Below are 23,734 nucleotides of genomic sequence, written 5' to 3'. Positions count from 1 at the left end.
ATCACAGACAGGTTTAACAGTTGAGTTGCCAATATCCTGTTCTTGCACAAAATGTTACCAAAAGCTGTGTTCAGTGATGGGACGAGGAGGTGGGGATTACTTTTTACCTCATCTGTGGCAATAGGACTATAGAAACTTGGGCCCTTTTTTTGAAAAAAAAAAAAAAAATAGCTGAAACCAAGCAAGTACAAAGAAGAGACACAAATGGGTGGTTTAAGTTTTCAAAGTCTTTCCAAACATCTGAAACAAAGGTTCTGCTAACACAGGAAAGTTTCACTCTCTGAGAAGTTATGAAAGTGTACTGTGAACATTTGTACCCTTTGGACATGTCTCTCCAGGGCAACTCCTGAACGGCTGCGAGATAGACATTCTGATTCTACAATGTCTGATTGCAGAATGGGAGTTTAACTAAAAAACAATGACCTGACACGCAGCCTAAAACGGTGACCTTTCAGGGATTGTGTACAAGTACTACTCTGTAATTACTGAATAAGAGTGCAATTTAATAATAAGGATAGACAATATCCCTTAGGCTTGTATATTTTTCATGACTATATCTACTTAAAAATGTAGAAAAAGAAAGGTAATTATGTGCTTTAAGTATACAATACTCAAAAGGAATGATTTGACTTTTTCCTTTAATATTTATATTTATTTTGGCATCACCCAGACATAAAACAACACCTTCTCTGGAAGAATTTAAATTTGTTCTTTTCTCCTTCCACAATATTTAGCTAGCCAGTATCCCCACAGATATATGGAACACTTATATTCAACCAACTGATATATGTGGACTTCAAAGGATCCTGGAAACTTCTTTTCATGGACTTTCTATCTGGTCTACTTTCTAATATTCTAAGAAGCTGAGCTGGTCTTTATTTTCCACTCATCTATGGTCAAAGAAAAAGGCACAAAAGGAGAGTGTGGTGAAAGCTTCACACTAGAAAATTGAGTTAGAACCCTTCTTATATCTTATATATTTATTTATTCATTAATTTATTCACATGCCCACTCATTTATTTAATCAATGTCTATTAAAGGTTTCCTTTTACCTACAATTTTCCAGGCATTGGAAATATAACAGTAAATCAAACTAAACCAAGTAAACAACAACAATAAAAAAATGTCTACATTACCTTAATAGAGTTTATAGTCTACCTGGAAATAGACAATAAAAAGATGTACATTTATACTATAGATGAAGTCAGGAGGTAATAAATGAAGTAGAGTTGTATAGAAGAGGAAAGGAGGGGTAGAGATTGCATAGGATGTTCAGAGACAGCCGCTCATAATGTGATATTGTGCAAAGACTTGAAAGAGGTAAGGGAGTAGGCTGTGTAGACATCTGGAAGAAGAGTGTTGGAACAGAAAGTAGGTGGAACAGGAAGTGCAGAGGCCTGAAGATAAGAGTTTCAAGGAATGTGTGAAGAACAGCCAGGAGATCAGTGTGGTTGGAACAGAGTGGCCAGAAAAGAGTGGGAGGAGCAGAGGTCAGGGGGAGAAGCCAGTGGGAAGAGGGCAGAGGCAGACTGAGTGCAAATTCGCTGGCTTAGAATTTACTCTATAAGAGATAGGCAGCCTTTGGAAAATTGAAAGCAGAGAAATGACATGATTTTACTTACAGTTAAAAAATAAATAAATAACTGAGGTTTCTTTGTAGAGAACAGATTTTTGTGGAGACAAGAAGGATATGGGGAGCCAAAAGGCTAGTTAGGACACTTCCAAAATGATCCAGGCAAGAGATGATGAAGGCCTCCACTAGGGAAGTAAGTCATTGTGCAGGTGGTAAGAATTGATCAGGCTCTGGGCCTATAATGAAGGTTAAGTCAGAAGGGCTGCTGAGGGCTTCGATGTGAGGAATGAAACCTAGAGAGGGGTCCATGCTTCCTAGGAAGACATTTCTACGTGAGCTTATGTTCATCTCCCCAGCCACGGCAGCTGAGACTTGTTTCAGTTTCCCATGGAAGAGCCCTATGTTTTGCTGCCTGTGATTACAGGTTTACCGGCAGACGTAGCATACCATGTGGCAGCCCATCTCCCTCACTAAATACGAAAATAGTTTTATTGCAACAGGATTGTTACTGAGTTTTTATTAAGTGCCAAGAACTTCATATAACCCATTTTAATTGTTGTCATATTCAAAGCTTTGCCAACTTTCTCATGCTCTGTTCTTTCTTGAGTTGACTCTCATGCTTTTTATTTCCTTTTTATTGGTTACTTCCAAATTTTAAATCTCAGCCTACTCTTGTTCTCTGAAGTACAGATTCACTTAACTAATCAATAGATATATACAAATATGATACTAATAGCTGTTTAGTTATAAGATCCAGAAGCCCAGCTATAATCTTTGATATCTTCTTTTCTTTCTCCCTTTATCTACATCTATCCTCCATATATATCTATCCCAAGTTCTATCAACTTTATCCATGAAATATTTCTCAAATCTATCCACTTTCTATTTTCATAGCTAGGCAAGTCTTTATATGGTAGATGGTTGGATGCACTACAAAGAACTCCCTATAAGATCCCCTCAGATGTTTGGCTATCAGCCCTCATCAAGGATTGCTACCACTGAAAAAAGTCACCATGCCTTCTTGTTGCAGCTCTATCTTAGTGACTGATGGACAAAAGGGAATAAACCTACACTCCTTCCCTACTCAGAGGGATCATCTACACTTCAGAGCATCTTTTAGGGTCAGCTGAGACCCTCCCTCTGCCCAATTCTGTTCTTTCCCATCCTCAGGTATTGATCCCAAGAGCCCTCCATAATAAAACACCTGCCTAGTAATCTCCACCTTAGAGTTTGCATCCTGGGAAGCCCAGGTTTTGGCATCCCATCTTCTCTCGCCTGGCCAAAGACTGTTTTCTACTCAGCACCCAGAGCAATATTTTCTAATAAGAAATTTGATCAGAACTGCTATTACTTTTAGGATAAGCCCTAAAAATCTTAACGAAACCTTTGTGAGCATGACCAGCTCTGGTTTCTGACTACTTCTGTAGCATCTTAATTTGCTATTCTCCCTCCATGTCTTTATGTCTTCCAATGATTTGAATGTACCATAATCTTTCCTTTCCTGGGTCTTTGCACATATATTTCTTCTTTTGGGAAAGTTTTCTGCTTTTTATCTTAATGAGGTAAATTTTATTTAGTCATAAAATGTCACTTGCTCAGAGGCCCCACTTATCTTTCTAGACTAGATTGAGCTTTCTGTACCCTTTACTATGTACCCTTTCTTATGCCTTAGTAGTACTCATTACAGGTTTTAAACATATAATTATTTTTATGAATTACTTAATCTATCTCTACCAAGAGCAGGGATTATCATATCTAGACTCATTCTTCTCATTAATGTGTCTGAAGCTCCTAAATCATTTAAATGCTTTCAAAATGGTGTTAAATAACAACTTATACAATCTGTTTAATTCTCATAGCAACCCTCTGAGGTTGGAACTACTATAGTCCTCATGTTACAGATAAAAGATTTGAAGCAGTGACCATTTACTCCTTATTGTGGAATAGTAGCCACCCTAAAATTTGTTGTTCTACTCCCTGGAATCTATTAACACAGGCAAAAAGAAACTTTATATTGCAATAGGAGTTATGGGGTAAAGGATTTCTACAGGTATAAATAAGTTAAAAATATGAAATGTGAAGATTTCCTTGGATTATCTGGGTTGGCCCATATAATCAGAATAGGTCTTATAGGAGGGAGACAGGAAGTTAGAAGGGAGAGAAGACGCTCAGCTGTTGGCTTTGATGGAGGAAGAAGCCAAGTGCCAAGGACTGTAAGCAACCTCTAAAATCTACAAAAGGTAAAGAAACAAATTCTCTTGAAGGAACATGTTACTGCAGACCCATTCTGGACTCTAGGCCTTCTGAATTGTAAGATAATAAATTGATGTTGGTGTAAGCCACTAAATTTGTGACAATTGGCAATAGGAACCTAACACACTTCATGAATCCTTCCGCTACAATAAAACAACTTGAACCCAGGGCTATCTGACCTCAAAGCCCATAATTTTAAATGCTGTACTGTATTGCTGTCAAATCAACTGCAAGCTCTGTCTTCAAAAAGCTTGAATAATGTTTCTACACAATATCGAGCAGCTCTCCTTGAGTATTGCCTAAAAGTCCTCAGATGAATTTGAGGGATTAAGGAATTTCAAAATTGTTTAGAGGACAAGACCACCCACAGGAAAACAATGTTAATTTCTGTTTCCCAGAAATGCGACATAAACCTTAAGGTTATGATTTGTTGATGCTCTTTGCTCAAGGTAACTCCACATGTGCTTGAAAAACATTTCATTGCCGTCACTCGGTCTTTTCCTCTCTTTGTACAAATATTTCCAGTGAATGATGTGGACAACAGGATCTAAAAGATTCCTAACAAAGATTCGCAAATTACATACAGATAGGATCTTATCAAAAAAGGCACCATATAGAATTTTTACTTTCTGCAGTAAAAACAAAAGATAATAAAGGCTGTTCTAAAGAAACGGTTTCTATGCTAGAGTATTTTTTTTTTCTGAGGGGCACCAATTTTCGAGTATTGTTTCATCCTACAAAGAGATTGACTGTTTGCTAGTGATAAATATGTTCGGTGGGTTTTGTGTCTGACAGAGATTTGAGAAAATAAAGAGAAAAAAGAAACAAATACAGTAAGTGACTTGTAAGCTATATTACTATCTACATTAGTCTCACAATACTTAAAATAGATATTACTGACCTTAATTTTGACCATAAACTAAGAATTGGCCTAAACAAACTGTTCAAGGTAAGTGGTGAAAAATGAATTCATTTTCAAATATTTATTTTTAATCTCCAAAATATCCTCTGGAAATTTTTCTGACTGCTGGCTGGGTTACTTAATCCTACTTTTTTAGATGAAGACTTATGATTTATTCTATATAAATCTTTATAGAATTAAAGATATAAAGATATAGTGGCTGGTGCAGAGAATGTATACAGTGAATGTTTACTGAATTATTATGTGAATAAGTGAAAGAAAGTCAGCATACAGAATTTAATTAAATGCTAACTTTGTGTATCAATATATCTCTCTGATAACTTCCTGAATATGAAGACTATAGAAGCCAGTACTGGGAATTTCTGCTTAAACTTCAGCTGACTTACTCCTAGACATTTTTGTTTTAACAACAAAAATTTCATACTGCATTACAAAGTACTTTTACATATATTATTTCTTTTGGCTTTCACAATATCACTGGTATTTTACAGATGAGGAAACTAAATATTACAGAAGGTAAATAAATTTCCCCAAATTTTGGAGCTAATTAAGTGACAGTGCATTTTTCTCATCCTAAATCCTGTGCTTTTTATTTTCTTTTTATTTTTGTATGACAGAGAGAGACAGAGACAGAGAAAGGAACAGATAAGGAGAAATACACTGGAAAGGAGAGAGATGAGAAGCATCAATTCTTTGTTGCAGCTTCTTAGTTGTTCATTGATGGCTTTCTCATATGTGCCTTGACCAAGGGGCTACCACAGAATGAGTGACCCTTTGCTCAAGCCTGTGACCTTGGGCTCAAGCCAGCGACCAGGGGCTTCAAGCCAGCAACCTTGGGCTCGAGCCAGTGACCATGGGGTCATGTCTATAATCCCACGCTCATGCCAGCGACTCTGCACTTAAGCTGGATGAGCCTCTGCTGAGACAATGACCTTGGAGTTTCGAACCTGGGTCCTCTGCATCTCAGTCCAACACTCTATCCACTGCACCACCATCTAGTCAGGTTGCTTTTTATACTGTTGCATAACTTCTTAATTTTGTTTATTATTAACTTATTTTCTATAGTTTGAAAATTCTACAACCACCACCTTTCATTTTTCTTTTTATGTATGTATTCAGTGATTTATAGATTCATTTGCAAAGAAAGTGTTGAGTGCTTTACCATGTACTAAGTCCAGTGATATACACTTGAGGAATACCTTGGGGGTTGCGGACACGGTCCTTGTGTTTGTGAAACACGAGGTCTTGAAAAGAAAAGAGATATTAGGCAAATAAGTACACATATAGATAAATGAACAAAATTTTTATGTGTTAGAAAATGAAAAGTATCAGGTGATATAAAGGAGGAAACAATGTGAAACTTTGAAGCGTTTTGAGTCATGAAAAGCCTTTTTGAAAAAAAGACATTTAAATTGACTTGAAGTAAATGTTGAAATGAATCAGGAACCTTGGCTAAGAGCTTTTGATGCAGAAAAAAAAAATCCTATGTTAAGGCCCTGAGGGGAGAATGAGTTTGAAGGGCAAGAAAACAGACACAAAGACAATGCTGATTGGAAACAGAAACCAATGAGGAGAGAAGAATGCGAGATTGGTGGGGATCAGGAAGACTAATGATGCAGAGTACTGAGGACCATGTTAAAGATTTAAAACTTTATCCTAAAGAACAATGAGCAGTTTAAAAGTTTCTAAGTGTAAAAAAAAAACCTTTTTTTTAATTTAATTTTTTAAAGAATTAGTTTGGTTGTTGGACCATCAAAGACACAACTAAAGAAAGCAATTATGGTTTCAGATAGTAATAGATTATTCTGTATGCATTTGGGAAATAAACTCAAAGGAACCTGGTGATGAATTGAATAGGAGGTAGGGTAATAGGTAAGGATTGCTTTCAGGTTTAGAATTGAGCTCCTCTGTGTGGAAGGTTGAGATGGGGAAGGGGAAATGGAGAGAATTTGGAAGAAAGATCAAGAGTTAAGTTATGCAAACTCAGTAAATCTGAAATACCTGGGAAACAGCTCAGAAGATAGTTGAATATATGAATTTAGAACTCAGAGAAGTCTGAAAAGTCATTTTAATTCTTTATCTTTTCTCAATAATATGTGTCAGGAAATCAACATTGATCACAGCTTTCTTCACCCTACTTATGCATAAATCCAGCACCCAGAACAATGCCAGGCACAACACAGACATTAAATAATTTTTGGAATTATTTACATAAGAAAAATACTGAAACCTAGAGACAGTTCAATAACATACAAAGATAAAACAGCTGGTCAGGGGTCGTGTTGTTTCTCTTCATCCGATGTTGAAATCTCCATTTTACTCTACTTAACTGAAATAGCAAACAGTTTTTGTCAGTAATTGTTTTGAGGATCTTTTTTTTATGTCCTATATTTATATATAAACCCTATTCTAGATTTCCATTCCTTCTATACTCACAGTTAATCTCTTTTTAAAACTTATCAGCAAACATTTTTTCTTTCAGTAAATATTTTTAAGTGTATTTTTATTCTTTATTTATTTCTGATGAGAAAGAATGGCAGTTTTACTTAGAAGCTTTGATTCTGACATTTATTTTTGATCCTAGAGAGGAACTAATTATAAACACTAAACCAATATGAGTTTCACAAAAAATATGAGGAAACACATTTTCAAAGCATTCTAGTTAAAATATGAAAATTTAAAAAACCCCACAACTCTATTGAAAATTTTTTTAGCCAAAACCATTTTTTAAAAGGTTCTTTTTAAATCATGCTTCTGCATGTGAAATGAAGCAGCTGTCTTTGCTTAAGCCATCAGTCTATATTAGTAATGTTTCCTAAAAATGGAACTGAAGATAAGCTTTTCTTTTTTTAAAATTTTAATGAGCTGTTCAGATTCAGACATGGAGCCCCTGGTATTTATAGCTGCTTTAAAAAGAAAACAATTGTGAACATAAACTAACGTGTTTTTCTCAGGAAGTGAGCGTAAGATATTTATATGTATTTATAGTAGCACATGTACTTCTATAGTCTCTGACTAAAATAAGTCTGTATGAACCATCTCCTCCCACTCCTAGCTTCCACCCACTTGGTGCGTGCTTCTGGCTGAGAGTGGGAACGTTGGCATATTTCAGTCATTTTCAGAGTGGAACCAGTAAGAGAAAGGGAAAGTTCTTCCCTGTGCTTTTCAAATTGTGAATAAGTAGTGTTGCGAAGGATACACGTGGCCACTCTTTAAAGGTCTCCTCTACTTTCTTTCTCTGAGCAGGGTACAGTCACGTCTGGACCCTCTCTCTGCAAACAAACTTAATTCTGTATGATTTTCCAAGAACTGTATGCAACCCAGACTTGGGGAATAAAGAAGCCTGGTCAATGAATGTTCTCAAAGTTACTTGAGGGACACTTGAAGACTTGAAATTCTTCATAACATGAAGCAAACTCTTAGCAAAGACAACACATCTTAGTTTAAATATTAAATGAAGGGTAAGTATGTGGAAGACAAATTAGGATTGTCTTAAAAGTGCCTAAGGGTAGAAATAAGAACAATACAAAAAGTAAGCTCTAGGAAAACAGATTTTTGACTAAATACAATTAAAAGCATTTGTTTTCAGTGAATAAACAATGAGAATATTTAAGTACAATTAGGTCTAACATTTATGAGGTACAGACGGTAAAGGCCTGTAAGTAGTCTCAATAGACGTCTCAATAGACCAATGCTTCTTTGTATTTACTTGATTTTTTTGCCTTTCATCTAGTTTGAGTCATCAAGTTACATACACACACATATAAAAGTGTGTAAATTTTTGTTTCAGTTATTATGCATCAGAACATATAAATGTCCTATAAATAATGTACATATATAACTACAACCCAAATTTCAAAAAGAAGTTATACATACAAGTTTTGTGCGCTGTGTTTTCCATTCTATTGTATTCTAACCTCTTGTTTTTTAAAAATGGCTGGTCACAACCTAGGAACTGATTTCCTTAACTCACAATTTGAAATCCATTGAAATAGACAATCCTAGAGACCCTTTCAACGTTGAGCAGAGGAGGTAGTCATGCTTTTATTCAATAAACTTTTACATAACTAGTTGTTGCTTTGTTGCTGTTGCTGTTGTTTTTTCATAACTCTACATGAGACCTTCAACATAGTCATCCTGAAATGACAGACAATTCTGTACTACTACCATTACTGTAATTATTTGGGGAATTATTTCAGAAAAATATTTCTAGAACTAGAGTGTAGGGTTACATAAAATACGTCAGTTGTTTAAACTACATATGCACTTATTCATTTGTTTATTTGTCCACTTATTCAATATCATATAATTTGATTCTATTTTGAAAGTCTCCATCCACTTTGTTAGGTCCTGATGAAACACATACTATATTATATAAACTTATTAGTCCTGTTTGCCACTCCTCCAGACATCCCCAGTGTGCCCTCTTCCATTTATACAGGGTGGGAGCTGGCGGGCCCAGGTAGTAAAAAGGGAGCCACAATAGACAGCAGTGATGGTCATATTAGATATGGGAGGGTGGGTATAAATAACCCTGGGTGATAGGTGACAAAGTAGATCCAAACGGACTCCCAGGATACTCAACAGGACCAGTTTTGAATGCATGGGATGAAAAACTGACTAAGACATAATCATGAGAGTCCCTAAAATGTAGGGAAAATTGTACAACTGCTTTAAATTCTAAGCTTTATCTCTATAGATAAACCTATTTTTCTACTAAGCATGTTATACCTGAAAAGGAAGGGAAAGGATCATTTAACATAATCGTGTGTTTCAGGATCATTCAGTGATTAGCATTCAATAAGACTTTATTATGGATTTTATGTCTCTGATGGTAGGGGAAATAGATTATGCTCCCTAAACTTTGTCTGCTTTATTTTAAACACTGACAAATTGGTCCATGGTCATTGGACAATACTGACTAGATGTTTACTGAGCTCCTGAGAGTTTAACAACTTTCCTATAATTCCTTTTTAAAAAGTTCCTGACATCGACTTACACTATTGTCTTTTTTTTTTCAAGGTGTATATCATACACATGCTCTCAAATATTGTTAAATGTTATTTGTAACTAATTATGTTATAAGTTTCATTCTACATTAAATAGTTCCTCTTGTGATTAAAAAATGAATTCAATTGAAATATTTCCAGAGGCAAGCCATCTCCTATCACCCAGATTTTGTGACCAGAATGGCACGGCACCCCTTACCTATTTAATAGATTAGACTCAGGAAGGTGAGGCAGTTTCCTGAGGGGCAAAAATTCCGGGTGGCTCAGCAAGAGTTAATTTAAACCCATGGCTAATCTGCTGCAAATGTGGGTAGTGGGCAGAGTTTGTCTTGAGTGCCTCAACTCTTCCTCTTGCTTTTTTCCAGGTAACAAGTGTTTCCTTAATCATTGGAACTTACTCTTCAACAGAACTGAGAATCGGCCCCTTACAAATTTAAGGCAGATGAGGAGAACTCTCTGGGGTGCCTTTCAGAGAACGTATTTGCATTTAAGCCAGATTTCTCTCCTAAACTACCATAGACCTTCAGCTTTCTGCAGTCAATAAAAACACAGCCCGCTCACCTTCTTGGTCATAATTTCTACTCCAGTTGCTTAACTATTGATCTTTACATGATTATACACCTGACCAATAATAGTTATGAATAAATCACAATGTATATGTTGAAGGCTTGATAAGTGTCTAGCATTCTGCCTGGTTGATTCTGTCAAAAGCAATGTGCACAGCCCTATGGTGAATTAAGGGCACTTGACCTGTGCTGGTTCTCTGACTCCAGCCCCAGCTCACTTCCAGCATTCTGTTTGTTTAAACTTAAAGACACTGCAGAACACCAAGTTCCTGGACTTTCCTCTGGTCCAATCAGGCTCCGTGTCCCAGACAGTCCTGCAGTTCTTGGCATGGTTGCTCACTCCAGCTCCTAATCCAGAAGGAAGTTGGGGAGCGCAGCCAGAGGCTGCACCCTGAGCAGCTGCGAGGTTAAACGCGCACTGGCCCTCTGTGCTTCTCAGAGTCCCAAATCCCTGGGGTGGCAGGAAAGGTCCAGGCTGTGCAGAAAAAGGAATCCGGCTCTTCTGGCGTCCGCACCTTCCTTCCTGTTTGTACTCCCGGCGGGAAGTCTCTGATATAAAATGACACTTAAAAAAAAAAAAAAGGAATGGTAGAATGCTGCCAAAACCTCAAGCTTAGTTCGCAGTTTTCTACTTGTCTAGAAGCCAGTAAAACTGAAAGACCACGTCAGATCACACCGTCTATTTAACAGGTATTGTGAGAATGGCTTTGCTATTATTGAACACCTTGCACTAAAACCAAATAGCACAGTCATCGGGTTTTAGAGCTGAGAGGAGGTGTAGTTTCTATTAGAAAGGAGATGTGAAATACGGTGGAGTACTGGGTTGCAGGGCTCAATTTCTTCTTTCTGCAATCCTGCCGTTGTTTCTGTGCAGTCTGTGTGTTTACAGTGGTCGTGTTGGGACCCAGGGCAGGCCATCCAAGGTATCCCATGATGACATGCCGATTACTTTAAATTAAAATCTTTGCTTCTCCTCTGTTCTCTCTACAGGAAATACATCATGTGCTAGGTGGCTTCCCTGCTCCTTCGGGCTGAGAGACGACTTATTGAAAGAATTAAAAGCAAACATTCAGTCAAAAAAGCATGTATAAACAAACTTTTATTGACTGCATAAGCAGCCCGAATCTTAGATTTCTCTAATGAGCACTAACTTTCTATGTCCTGTCAATTTTTTTTGGTAAATTTTTTGTTTCTTTGTGTTCAAAGTATAAGAAATTGCCTGGTTTGATGATTTCTGTGAGCTTCATTTCATAATCTGAGCATCACACTGTGATTTTCCCATGCACTCATGGTGGCCTTTCTCCTGTTAATCTAGCCTTGTGTTGATTTTATCGTTTGAGTACCAGTCCTGCCGTAAGAACTGAAGAAAGGTAGAAGGAGAGTCCCTCCTCCTCCCCAACAGACCCAAGACTCAGTTTAGCAGAGACTCCTGGAAGTGCAAGGGACAGCAAGCCATCTGACTGTCCATCTCCTGCCTCTGGCTCAGACCACGCAAGAAACGGGAAGTTCTGCTAACTTTGTTCCTGTATTCCTGGGCCTTGCTTATTGACTGATCACGTATTTTCATTTTGATGACAGTGATGGGAGAGTGAAGAATTAGTTTCCATTTCAGAAAATAATTTTGGAGAAAAGCTAAAGTTGAAAATATTCTTGTCAGGAATTTAATACTAGGTAGCTGGTCATCATAAAAAAATCAGCCTTCTGGCAAGCAGGGTCCCCAGCCTTGGCCAAGAAAGAGGGAAGCAAAGCCAGGGTTCATGAGTTCCGTGCACCTTGCACACCCTTTACATATAGTCACTGGAGCCCTGTAAGATAGGTAGTCGATGTCTGTGGAAACCAACATCCAGTCAGTACCTGAATGCATAGGGTCTTGTTTTTTCTGTGGGTCTGTCTGAACCCAAAACCCTAGAGAGTCTTTTTACCAACTGCTACACTCACCGTCTTCTCCTGTACTGGCATTCACGGAACGCTGTACCCACAGTATCACATTGTGCACACAGACATGCGCCCTCAAACTATATATAATCTAAAATAATTCTCACAGTAACTCATTGAATGTGTGAGAAAACTAAGGCTGAGGGAAGTTGGGTATTCCACAGAACTTTAAGCAGCTGAGATGAGACAGCTGTCCCAGTTCTGTGGGACTCCAGGTCCCTGCTTTTTCCACAGTCCCACTCTGTTTGTATGGGACATTTAGAAGAGGTCTTTACACATGTCAATAATTTGCAGCTGTATTAGGCCCAAGAGAACAAAGAAGGAAGAGCTCTGGGAGGAGGAGGACATATGAAGTCAAAAAGGAAGGAGAGTCATGCATTAGATGCATTTAGCAGCCAGAGAATGCCACGGAATCAGCGAGTAGCAGAAGCCAGAAGAGAAAACGGGCTCCTTCCCTAGAGCCAGCAGAGACAGCATGGCCCTACCGACATCTTGATTTCAGACTTCCAGCCTCCAGAATTGTGAGAGAACATATTACCATTGTTTTACACAACTCAGTTTTTGATTATTTGTATAGCAAGCCTGGAAATTAATACAGAAGTTGTCAAATTTTTCCCCAACTAACTCTCTATTTTATATTATCCATAGCATTTATCACTCTTTAAAATTATTATGTTGTTATAAATGTAATTCATAGATATAGTAAATATTTATAAGGTTTATATATGTATAAAATGCAGATATTTGAAAGTACAAAGTGTATGTAGTTCAACCAAAACCTAGGATTGTCTATGTGGCTATATAAATATCTGCTGAATTTGTGAACACTGAGAAAGCAGTAATAGAACTACACTCAGATCTCTGAACAAAAACCTTTGTTATAAGTGTTGCCACCTCTTCCCTCACTGAAGGCCAGGTTATCTCAAATGCAAAATACTATTTCAGTATTTAATCTAATAAATCTAATTCTGTGAGCACTGAACTCAAAATCTGTCCCATTTATTCAAACTCCCAGAGAGATAAAGAGCTGTAAAGAGATGATTTGGCATCGATTAAGGGATATATATGTTTCAGTGTGATTACTATAGCTAAGATCTGGCTTGGAAACCATAATAGTAACTAATTAATCCAAAAAGAATAGAGGAAACATATTAAATCAAATATATCAGTTTAAAGGACCCAGTTAATTTACCTTTAGCTGTCCCCATTATGTAAGAACTGAAACACAAACTATAATTTTTTCTGTGACTTGGCAAAATAAATTTATTTATTTTTTATAAAGTATTTTTATTGACTGATTTTGAGAGAGAGAGAGAGGAACATCTATTTATTATTCCACACATTTATGCATTCATTGGTTGATTCTTATAATGTACCCTGACCAGGGATAAATTTATTTTTGAATCTGAGTTAGGTTTGACTAAATTGAGTATGGTTGTTTATGCCCTAATTCATCACGTGATCTGCTTAATCAAGTTTGTACAGATGTCATTTTCTGTTTCCTAAGCCTAAAGCCTTTTAGATATCTTGAGTATTATAGATGAGTCCTAAAGCAGGAAAATCAAATTTGTTTTAGTGGATAAAGCTCAGGTTTCAAGAATCAAAGCCCTCTGATTTCTACTATGATGCACCATATAATCACAGGTAAATAACCCTAATTTTTTTAGCATGACCTATTTTTTTTCATGTCATTTATTTTCTTTTAAAAATTATCATAAAAGTAAGAGAGGTTTACAACAACAATTTAGAAAATACAAAAATGTAATGCCAAGAATATAAATCAGTCACAGTCTTACCAGCCTTCAATAAAACTGCTAGCATGTTAATTTTGTTCCAGTTGGCTTTGTGTGAACATAATCATAGTATATATATATATATACAGCAATACAGATGTGTTTCTCACAAAATTAACAATATATGGCAGTTTTTGTATCCTGTTTTCTTTTGGGGCTATATAAATATTCGTTTCTTTTATTCATATGCTATATGAAATCTTTGCTTTTAAATACGACTTTAAGTGGTTGCCCAATATTTAATTATATAAATACACTGTACATTATTAAGTTGTCTATTGTTGAAAATGCAATCTATTATTAATTTATAAATGAGGTTTTAGTAAATACTGTCATCCATAAATATTTGTTTATATCACTGATTATTTCCTTAAGGTGAATTTACACATGTGGAATTGTAGAGTCAAAATATCTGAACAAAGCTTTTGTACCAATTCCCCATTCTTTCCAGAAATATTTTTAAAATTCCTTCACACATACAGTATACATATATACACTTAATTCCTAGCTAATTAAAAATAAAATTCCATTAGGTTGATGTTTTTTCAAATAATAACAAGATCTAACACTGTCTATGTTTATATCCTTTTTGTTTTCTTTTTTTCTATCTACCCATCATATATTTTTAAATAGTTATCATTTGGGGTGTTAATATTTCTCTTACTGATTTGTTTTATATTAATACATACTAAATATGTTAACCATTTGACAAATTTTATTGCAAATGTTTTTCTTAGTTTATTGGTTGTCTTATCATTTTCTTTTTTTTTAAATTTTTATTTATTCATTTTAGAGAAGAGAGAGAGAGAGAAAGGGGGGGAGGAGCAGGAAGCATCAACTTCCATATATGCCTTGACCGGGCAGGCCCAGGGTTTTGAACCGGCGACCTCAGCATTCCAGGTCGACGCTTTATCCACTGTGCTACCACAGGTCAGGCATCACTTTCTTCTTGATGTCTTTTTTTTAAAAAAATGAATCCATGTATTTTTAAAAATTATTTCTATTTACTTATTCATTTTAGAGAAGAGAGACAGAGAGAGAGAGAGAGACAGAGAGAGAGGGGGAGAGAGAGAGAAAGAGAAGGAAGGGGGAGGAGCAGGAAGCATCAACTCCCATATGTGCCTTGACCGAGCAAGCCCAGGGTTTTGAACCAGTAACCTCAGCGATCCAGGTCAACGTTTGATCCACTGCTCCACTACAGTCAGGCTTGATGTTTTCTTATAAACATTTTTTAAGTTCACAGGAGGAAATGCAATTAACACAACAAGATACTATTACAGACCTATTAAAATGGCCACAAGCCAGGAAAATGACAATAGAGTACCAAATGCTGGCAAAGATATGGGGCAGCAGGAACTGTATTGCTGGCGAGAATGCAGAATGCTATAGCCACTTTGGGTGACGGGTTGACAGTTTCTTACCATATGATCCAGAAATCATGTTTTCTGGTATTTACCCGAAGGAACTGGAAATTTATGTACTTATAAAAACCTGCACATGAATGTTTATAACAGCATTATTTATAACTGTCAAAACTTAAAAGCAACCAGGATGTCCTTTAGTAAGTGAATAGATAAATAAACTATGGTCTATCCAGGCCATGGAATATTATTTAGCACTAAAAAAATGTGTTTTCTAACATTTCATTTTAGAGAATAACCTAAAGTGCATATTATTAAGTGAAAGAAGCCAGTACATATGGTATAATATGATACCCTAGAAAAGGAAAAACTATAAAGATTGTAAAAAAGTCAGTGGTTGCCAGGGGTTGGAGAGAGAGGGGAAGGACGAATAGGTAAAACATAGTAGATTTTTAGGGCAATGAAAATACTCTGTATAATTCTATAACAATAGATACATGTCTTATACATTTGTCCAAATGCACAGAATGTACTACATCAAGAGTGAGTCATAATGTTAAACTATGAACTTTGGTTGATTATGATGTGTCAATATGGGTTCATCAATTGTAACAAATATACCACTGTGGTGAGGGATGTTGATAATAGGAGAGGTTAACTGGGAAATCTCTTTATATCGATTTTGCTGTGAACCTAAGACTTACTCTAAAAAAAGTGTCTTAATTAAAAAAATAAAAGCCTATAGTTGAGTTTCCCAATGTCTTTGATTATGTTTTCTTCAATGTGTTTGTTGGAAAGAATACTCTCATCATAAAATAGTTCAGGAAATGTCTGTTGAACACCTACTACATGGTAGATCCTGGTCTGGATACTGGGGTTATAAAAAGAAGAGACCTTCACCAAGTTATAACCAGAGGGGCTAGAGTCACAATAACCAACATAGACAGTTAGTTAACTAATTAAATTGGTTGTGATAAGTTCAAAACTCTGCCTACAAACATATTTATTTATTTATTTATTTATTTATTTATTTATTTATTTATTTATTTATTTTAGTGAGAGAGAGTGACAGATAGGGACACAGAGACAGGAAGGAAGAAAGATAAGAAGCATCATCCCTTTGTTGTGTTACCTTAGTTGTTCATTGATTGTTTTTCCATATATGCCTTGATGGGGGTGGGGTTGGGGCTACAGTTGAGCCAGTGACCTCTTGCTCAAGCCAACAACCTTGGGCTCAAGCCAGCGACCTTTGGCATCAAGCTAGCAACCATGGGTCATGTCAATGATCCCGCGCTCAAGCCAGCCACCTTGGGGTTTCCAACCTGGACCCTCTGTGTCCCGGGCCAATGCTCTATCCACTGTGCCACTGCCTGGTCAGGTCATATTACTTTATTTTATTTATCTCTCCCTACTGATACTTCATATATACGACTAAAAAAATTTATTTGCATTTTCAAATTTCTGTCTAGAAATCTCCTTAGCCAAACTCTACTGAAGAATATTATTTTTCACTGCAGACCATAGTGTTGTCAAAATTTCTGCCATTATGCAATACAAATTTTCTTTCTTCAGCAACCAATAACAGTTATTTCACTCTCTTTCAGGCTTACAGTCAGCAAGAGCAGTCTAGTTTTTGTCTGCCGCATGGTTTCAGTGATGATGTCACAGGTTTTAGCTTTACTTTTTGAGTGTCCCAACTGCAGGCACCACTTTAGGTATCAGGTAGGATTTGATCAGGCAAACAAAACTAAAAATAACATGGGGTAAGGAATGGATCACAAAAATTAGACCGCATTCATTTATGGGAGATGCTGAAGGAGTCTATGAAGGACTTTTTATTCTGACCAACAGTCAGGAAAAAAAACTAGAAGTGAATTGGGCAGGGTGAGGACAAATTAAAATATATGGGACAAATTGGAATCCACAAGAATAATCTGCAATTTATATTTCTCAACAGTTCTGACTTAGACAGCAGCAGTGCCCAGCAATTGAAACTAACATCTGTTGCCACATACACTTGTTTAGGACTCAAGGAAGCTGAAAAACAAGATCCAGTAGAAGCTGGAGGGGCTGGAGGAGCTGCCGCCCCGGTTGCCGCCCATGACAAGTTAAGGCAGCAAAGCTAATGGGTGCGAGATGCCATGGCATCCGGCACCCTAATGCCCTGTGTCATTTTTACCTTCCAAAAATAATGTTTAAACAAAGCGCGATCTTGCTCTTTTCACGCAGCTGAAGGCAGTAGGAAGACACACATTGATTTAAATCTGAGTTCTGTAATCACAATTCACACAATACATGTTTTATTATGGGACCAAAGTCTAAGAGAAAGTGGGATCTCTTGATGCAATGATTTTCCTCTCCATTAATAGGACAATAAAAGATTTGTATTTTATCGACTTTCAACTTTAACTTTGATTGCAGGAAGAACATTCAGTTTTCTTTATTATCTTTGGCCAGTGTTTTCTGACTTAATAATGGCTTTCCCTTTATTATTGCTTTTTCAAAACTTGGGCCATTATTTTAAAATTTTAATATTTAAATTTTTTTCCTTTTCACTGAATTTATTGGGGTGACATTGTTTAACAAAATTATACAGGTGTCAGGTGCACAGTTCTACCACACCTCACCTGTACACTGCATTCTGCCTTTGCCACCTTCAGTCAAGTCTTACCCAGCACAGTGTATCCCCTATACCAGGGGTCCCCAAACTATGGCCTGCGGGCCACATGTGGCCCCCCGAGGCCATTTATCCGGCCCCTGCCGCACTTCCGGAAGGGGAACCTCTTTCATTGGTGGTCAGTGAGAGGAGCCTAGTTCCCATGGAAATACTGGTCAGTTTGTTGATTTAAATTTACTTGTTCTTTATTTTAAATATTGTATTTGTTCCCGTTTTGGTTTTTTACTTTAAAATAAGATATGTGCAGTGTGCATAGGGATTTGTCCATAGTTTTTTTTATAGTCCGGCCCTCCAATGGTCTGAGGGAAGTGAACTGGCCCCCTGTGTAAAAAGTTTGGGGACCCCTGCCCTATACCCTCCTCCACTCTCCCACCCACTCCTCAGCATCTCAGATAACTCTTGGAAGTAGGCTGAGTATAAATATATGTGTTTGTGGAAGTTTTACAGCTGCTGCCAAAGCATTTTTTCCCACTCTCTCTCTGTCTCACTATCTCTATCTGGTTGATTTCTCTCCCCCCACCCCACCCCTTCTGTGAAAATCTTACATTTTAGAATTGATTTTTAAAATCTTGAATTGAATGCAGGTATTGTTATATGATTTTTCGAAGAAACAATGACTAAGGGCTTATTTTCATTTAACAGTTTCACATACAAATGGAAATACAGGCGAAAACCTCCCTCCAAAACAGGATTCTTCCAGCGAACAGCCTAAACCAGTGAGTGGCTTCCGTTTTGCCAACCGGTCTCCAGCTTTTCCTTATCTTATACAAGCATAAGTTAATCACATTATGCAAAACCAGAAAGAAAAGAATATGATGAATTTTAGATTCTCATTGAGAATTAATAGTCTGATACTGCCCATAAATTCAGTGCCATCTCTTGAGCTTCTAATAGTGCGGTACATGACAAGATAAATTGCTAGCCACTTTAAGCAAATTACAGAGTTTTACCAACCTTAGAAGCAAAGCTGAAATTTGTGACATTTTAAGAATGTTCACAAGGCAGCATGAGAGAACTTCCAATTAAAGCTGAAGAAAGAGACAGCCGTGAACCTCACACACAGTTCTTGCTTCATATATGTAAATACACCTCCCTCTCTTTTGTCATTTTGTACACATTTTTGCCTTGCAGGCATTTAGCTTTATGTAGCCCAGAAGCAACAATGTAAAAAGAGGGTCAAGAATAAGAACGCACCACTGTCTTCCTTTTTTTAGTGTGTCTCTAAGTTGGCTGAGGACTTCATCTGAATCTCAGTCATCTACTTATCTTTCACCATACACAGTAACAATAAATATTAGATAAATGTTTGTTCAATGAATTAATGATGTTGAGTAGAAATTGTCTTAAATGTACAGAACCCTGTGTGTGTTTGTGTGTAACAGAGAAATAGAAAGATATTTAGTATGGTTACCTGACCTGTGGTGGTGCAGGGGATAAAACATCGGCCTGGAACTCTGAGGTCACTGCTTCGAAACCCTGGGCTTGCCTGGTCAAGGCACACATGGGAGTTGATGCTTCTTGCTCCTCCCCGCTTCTCTCTCTCTCTTTTTTTCTCTGTCTCTCTTTTTCTCTCTCTGCTCTCTAAAAATGAATTAATTTTTTTTTTATTTAGTATGGTTATCTGCTTCAAGTATTACCAAAACCCACCAGCTAGAACTACAGGAGATCCATGGCCACCTATAGAGTGCATCTTTACATAGCATTTAAAAATAACTTGGCTTTTCTCTGAAAATCAATTCCATGTAGCTAAGAGCTGGGAAACTTAAATGATGAAAAAGATAACAGAGTCTAAGACTCAATAGTGAGCATAAAATTACCATATTTTTTGCTCCATAAGACACACCTGACCATAAGACACACCCAGGGTTTTAAGGAGGAAAATAAGAAAAAAAATATTCTGAACCAAATGGTGTGTTAAAATATTTAATAAAATACTGTATTTTTCACTCGATAAGACACATGGGCATTTCCCCCTCCACTTTTGGGGGAAAATTTGTCTTATAGAGCAAAAAATACGGAATATACTTTCAATTCTTTTTCTTCTTATTCAAAAAAGAGAAATTAGGGGGAAAATGCCTCTCTTATTTGTTTTCTTTTTTCAGCTTTATTTTTATAGTCAAGAATAATGACCTTAGGGTTCAACAACACGAGTAGTTAGACAACTGAGGCAGGAAAGCAAGAACAATAAAGGCTTAAAAGCTCCGCTTTTGCTGTGGAGAGAAAGGTCCACTGTAAAGGGCAATCGGAACAGAACACAATTGATTCTCATTATTTGTGGCAGTCGTGTTCTATAAAGTCTCAGTGGACACTGAATTAGTGACTACTGGGCCATTGCTTCTGGGGGAAATACACTGTTACGTTCCTGGGAGCCTCTGGTCACAATATTTTTCTCAACCAATCAACACATACTTTGTTTTATGTGTGTTTCTGCTCTAAGACATCCTGTTTAATACGCACTGTTGATTCATTAACATGAACTCACAGCCTAAAACACTATAACTCATGCCTGAACAAAACTTACCTAGCACATGTTTTCTTCCCAGGGGAAATCACGTTGGATAACACCTAATGCCACATCTGGGAGCCATTTTAAACAGCAAAATCAACCAAATGCACCAAAATGTGGTATTAAACAGACCACACGGAAAGACACTTGTTTATAGTCTGAGAGCTGAAGTAAAAAGACACATCTTCTTGTTTGACCCCAGCTGGGAATATACGCATCAGGTAAAACACAGTGTTTGCCATTTACACGTCTGCAAATGGCCATGAAAGTGCCATCACTGTTGATTTTGTGTTACAGATAAGTTTTAGCAAGTCGGCAAAATCACAAATACAGAATCCGTGAATAATGAGGATTAGCTATATATGCATTAATGGAAAAACCGGGACCCCTTAAATTGAATCCAATTGAATGCTCCGCATTTATAATCGGGTCTATTATGCATCATCGTGGATTCAAGAGGAAGCAGAAACCAATGGTTCCTAAGACATGTTTCCCGGTAAATGTTTTTCCCATTAAGAGTATGATGGCTGAGAGGCTTAATCAGTTGGCAAAGCAATGAGAATTCTGGGTGTGTGTGTGTGGGGGGGAGCCTCCACTGTTTAAAACCCAATGATATAAATGGAGAATATAAAATGTGACTTAACAAGTAAAGCAGCACCGAGTCTCTTGAGAGACATCATACCCAATGCTATTTTAGTGATGTTTGAAGTGTGCCTGAGCTAGTGTGACCCATGGATGCCACTTCTGAAAGACAGCTAATTATTACCTAACTGGGTAACACTACAGGGAATTTGGATCTGGCTTTTAGATAAAGCCAAAAAAAAAAAAAAAAAAAAAAAAAGATAAAGAGATAGAAGTATCCTCAGAGTAGGACATAAATAGACACTTCTCCCAGGAAGAGATACAAATGGCCAACAGATATATGAAAAGATGCTCAGCTTCATTAGTTATTAGGGAAATGCAAATCAAAACTACAATGAGATACCACCTCACCCCTGTTAGATTAGCTATTATCAACAAGACGGGTAATAGCAAATGTTGGAGAGGCTGTAGAGAAAAAGGAACCCTCATTCACTGTTGGTGGGACTGTAAAGTAGTACAACCATTATGGAGGAAAGTATGGTGGTTCCTCAAAAAACTGCAAATAGAACTACCTTATGACCCAGCAATCCCTCTACTAGGTATATACCCCAAAACCTCAGAAACATTGATACGTGAAGACACATGTAGCCCCATGTTCATTGCAGCACTGTTCACAGTGGCCAAGACATGGAAACAACCAAAAAGCCCTTCAATAGAAGACTGGATAAAGAAGATGTGGCACATATACACTATGGAATACTACTCAGCCATAAGAAATGATGACATCAGATCATTTACAGCAAAATGGTGGGATCTTGATAACATTATAAGGAGTGAAATAAGTAAATCAGAAAAAAACAAGAACTACATGATTCCATACATTGGTGGAACATAAAAATGAGACTAAGAGACATGGACAAGTGTGTGGTGGTTACCAGGGGTGGGGGGAGGGAGGACAGGGGGAGAGTTAGGGGGAGGGGGAGGGGCACAGAGAACTAGATAGAGGGTGGCGAAGGACAATCTGACTTTGGGCGAGGGGTATGCAACATAATTTAATGACAAGGTAACCTAGACATGTTTTCTTTGAATATATGTACCCTGATTTATTAATGTCATCCCATTACCATTAATAAAAAATTATTTAAAAAAAAAAAAAAAAAAAAGAAGTATCCTCAGAGTAACATCTTAAAGAGTCCTAGTAAGTTCAGCAGAACTTTCTTTGAAATAGCTCATTATAGCCAGGCCAAGGAATTTGTAACTAAATGCTGCTGAAAATCCTAGACAAAGAAATAGAAAACAATGAACAAAAGACAACAGAGAAACACTCTATAATGCAGATATTTTTATACCTGTTTGATACTAAGAGGATTGTGTTGTTTAATGGATTAAGTAAGATATTGCATAAGTGAAGAATTATTGCAAAACTGAAGAATAGATCTCATAAGATAATACATAATGTTCAATATATGGCAGTTACTAATATTTTCACCCCAGTTGTGAGCTAAGCGATAATTCACAGGGAAACAGAGGACCTTTTGAGACTACTTTGTGTAGACAGGCTTCTAGACTTCTCCATTGTAGTAGAGACTATTATCTACAAAATATCTATTCTCCCTCTTTTCCTTTGTAAGCTAAAAGAGTAGCCTCTAAGCTTTGTTTATAGTAAAATGTAGCCATGTGACTGAGTTCTGGTGAATTAGGTATAAAAGTCACTAAGTGGGACTTCTGGGAAAGCTCTTTAAGGAGAACTAATATAGCTGGCATACTATTTTCCTTCCCTTACCCCTACGTGATGGCTTTGAGGACAGTTTGAGAGTGTGGAGGACAAGTGTCGCCCTCTAAGAATGAAGGAGCACAAAGTTACAAGGAGACAGACTCCCTGCTGAAATTGCGAAGCCTCTCTATCAACTCCGCACTGTCTGCTTCTGGTGGGAAAATAAATGAGCTCCTACTTGGTGAAGCCATTGAGTTGGAGGGTTTCTGTTTTAGCAGCCAAATTAAATTCCTTACTGACAGACCCACAGGAGCTCAGGCGTGTCTGGTAAGTCCCTGTGCGGAACAGAGTCAAGGCTTTTGACCTTCTTAGGAAATAAAAGTGACAGGTTATAACATAGAATGTAAAAATTTACACTGTTCTGATTTTTGGATTTATATAATCATTCTCAGGATAATGGCATTGAGTCAACAGAAAAATTAATTTAAGAAACAGTTTTCTCTTCTTTTATATCTTGGGTTTAACATAGATCAATTTGTGCCGAAAACTATGACGTCGTACTTTTTTTTTTTTTTTAGAGAAGTGAATTTCCAGATTACAGGGTCAGATATTCGATTCTGAAAATCTTGTCTAAAGTGTCCTTTGTAAATAGATATATAAATGATCCAGGACATGGTTGGTCTCCTATAAAACTTAGATCATTTCAGAAGAATGCATTAGTTTCTTTTTGGACTTGATCACCAGTTCTTCCAGGCATTATTTTACATAATCCCCATCAATTCTACCCAGCTTCTGAAAGACCAACCTGAGGTAAAATTGTTTGCCTCCTTGCCTTAATTTTGA

General features: G+C 37.0%; 1 long non-coding RNA gene across 1 annotated transcript; it reads left to right on the top strand.

Annotated features, from left to right (window-relative positions):
* Positions 1 to 10,694: 10,694 nt before the first annotated feature.
* LOC136402713 (uncharacterized) lies at positions 10,695 to 21,082 on the top strand. The gene is made up of 5 exons (XR_010751029.1): positions 10,695 to 11,013; positions 11,314 to 14,981; positions 17,370 to 17,519; positions 18,732 to 18,805; positions 20,633 to 21,082. It is a non-coding gene; the product is annotated as an uncharacterized lncRNA (long non-coding RNA).
* The last annotated feature ends 2,652 nt before the right edge of the window (positions 21,083 to 23,734 follow it).

Source organism: Saccopteryx leptura, chromosome 4, assembly GCF_036850995.1.
Source record: "Saccopteryx leptura isolate mSacLep1 chromosome 4, mSacLep1_pri_phased_curated, whole genome shotgun sequence".
NCBI lineage: Eukaryota > Metazoa > Chordata > Mammalia > Chiroptera > Emballonuridae > Saccopteryx > Saccopteryx leptura.
Note: the sequence above shows the minus strand (reverse complement) of the source record. Positions and strands in the feature narration are given on the sequence as shown.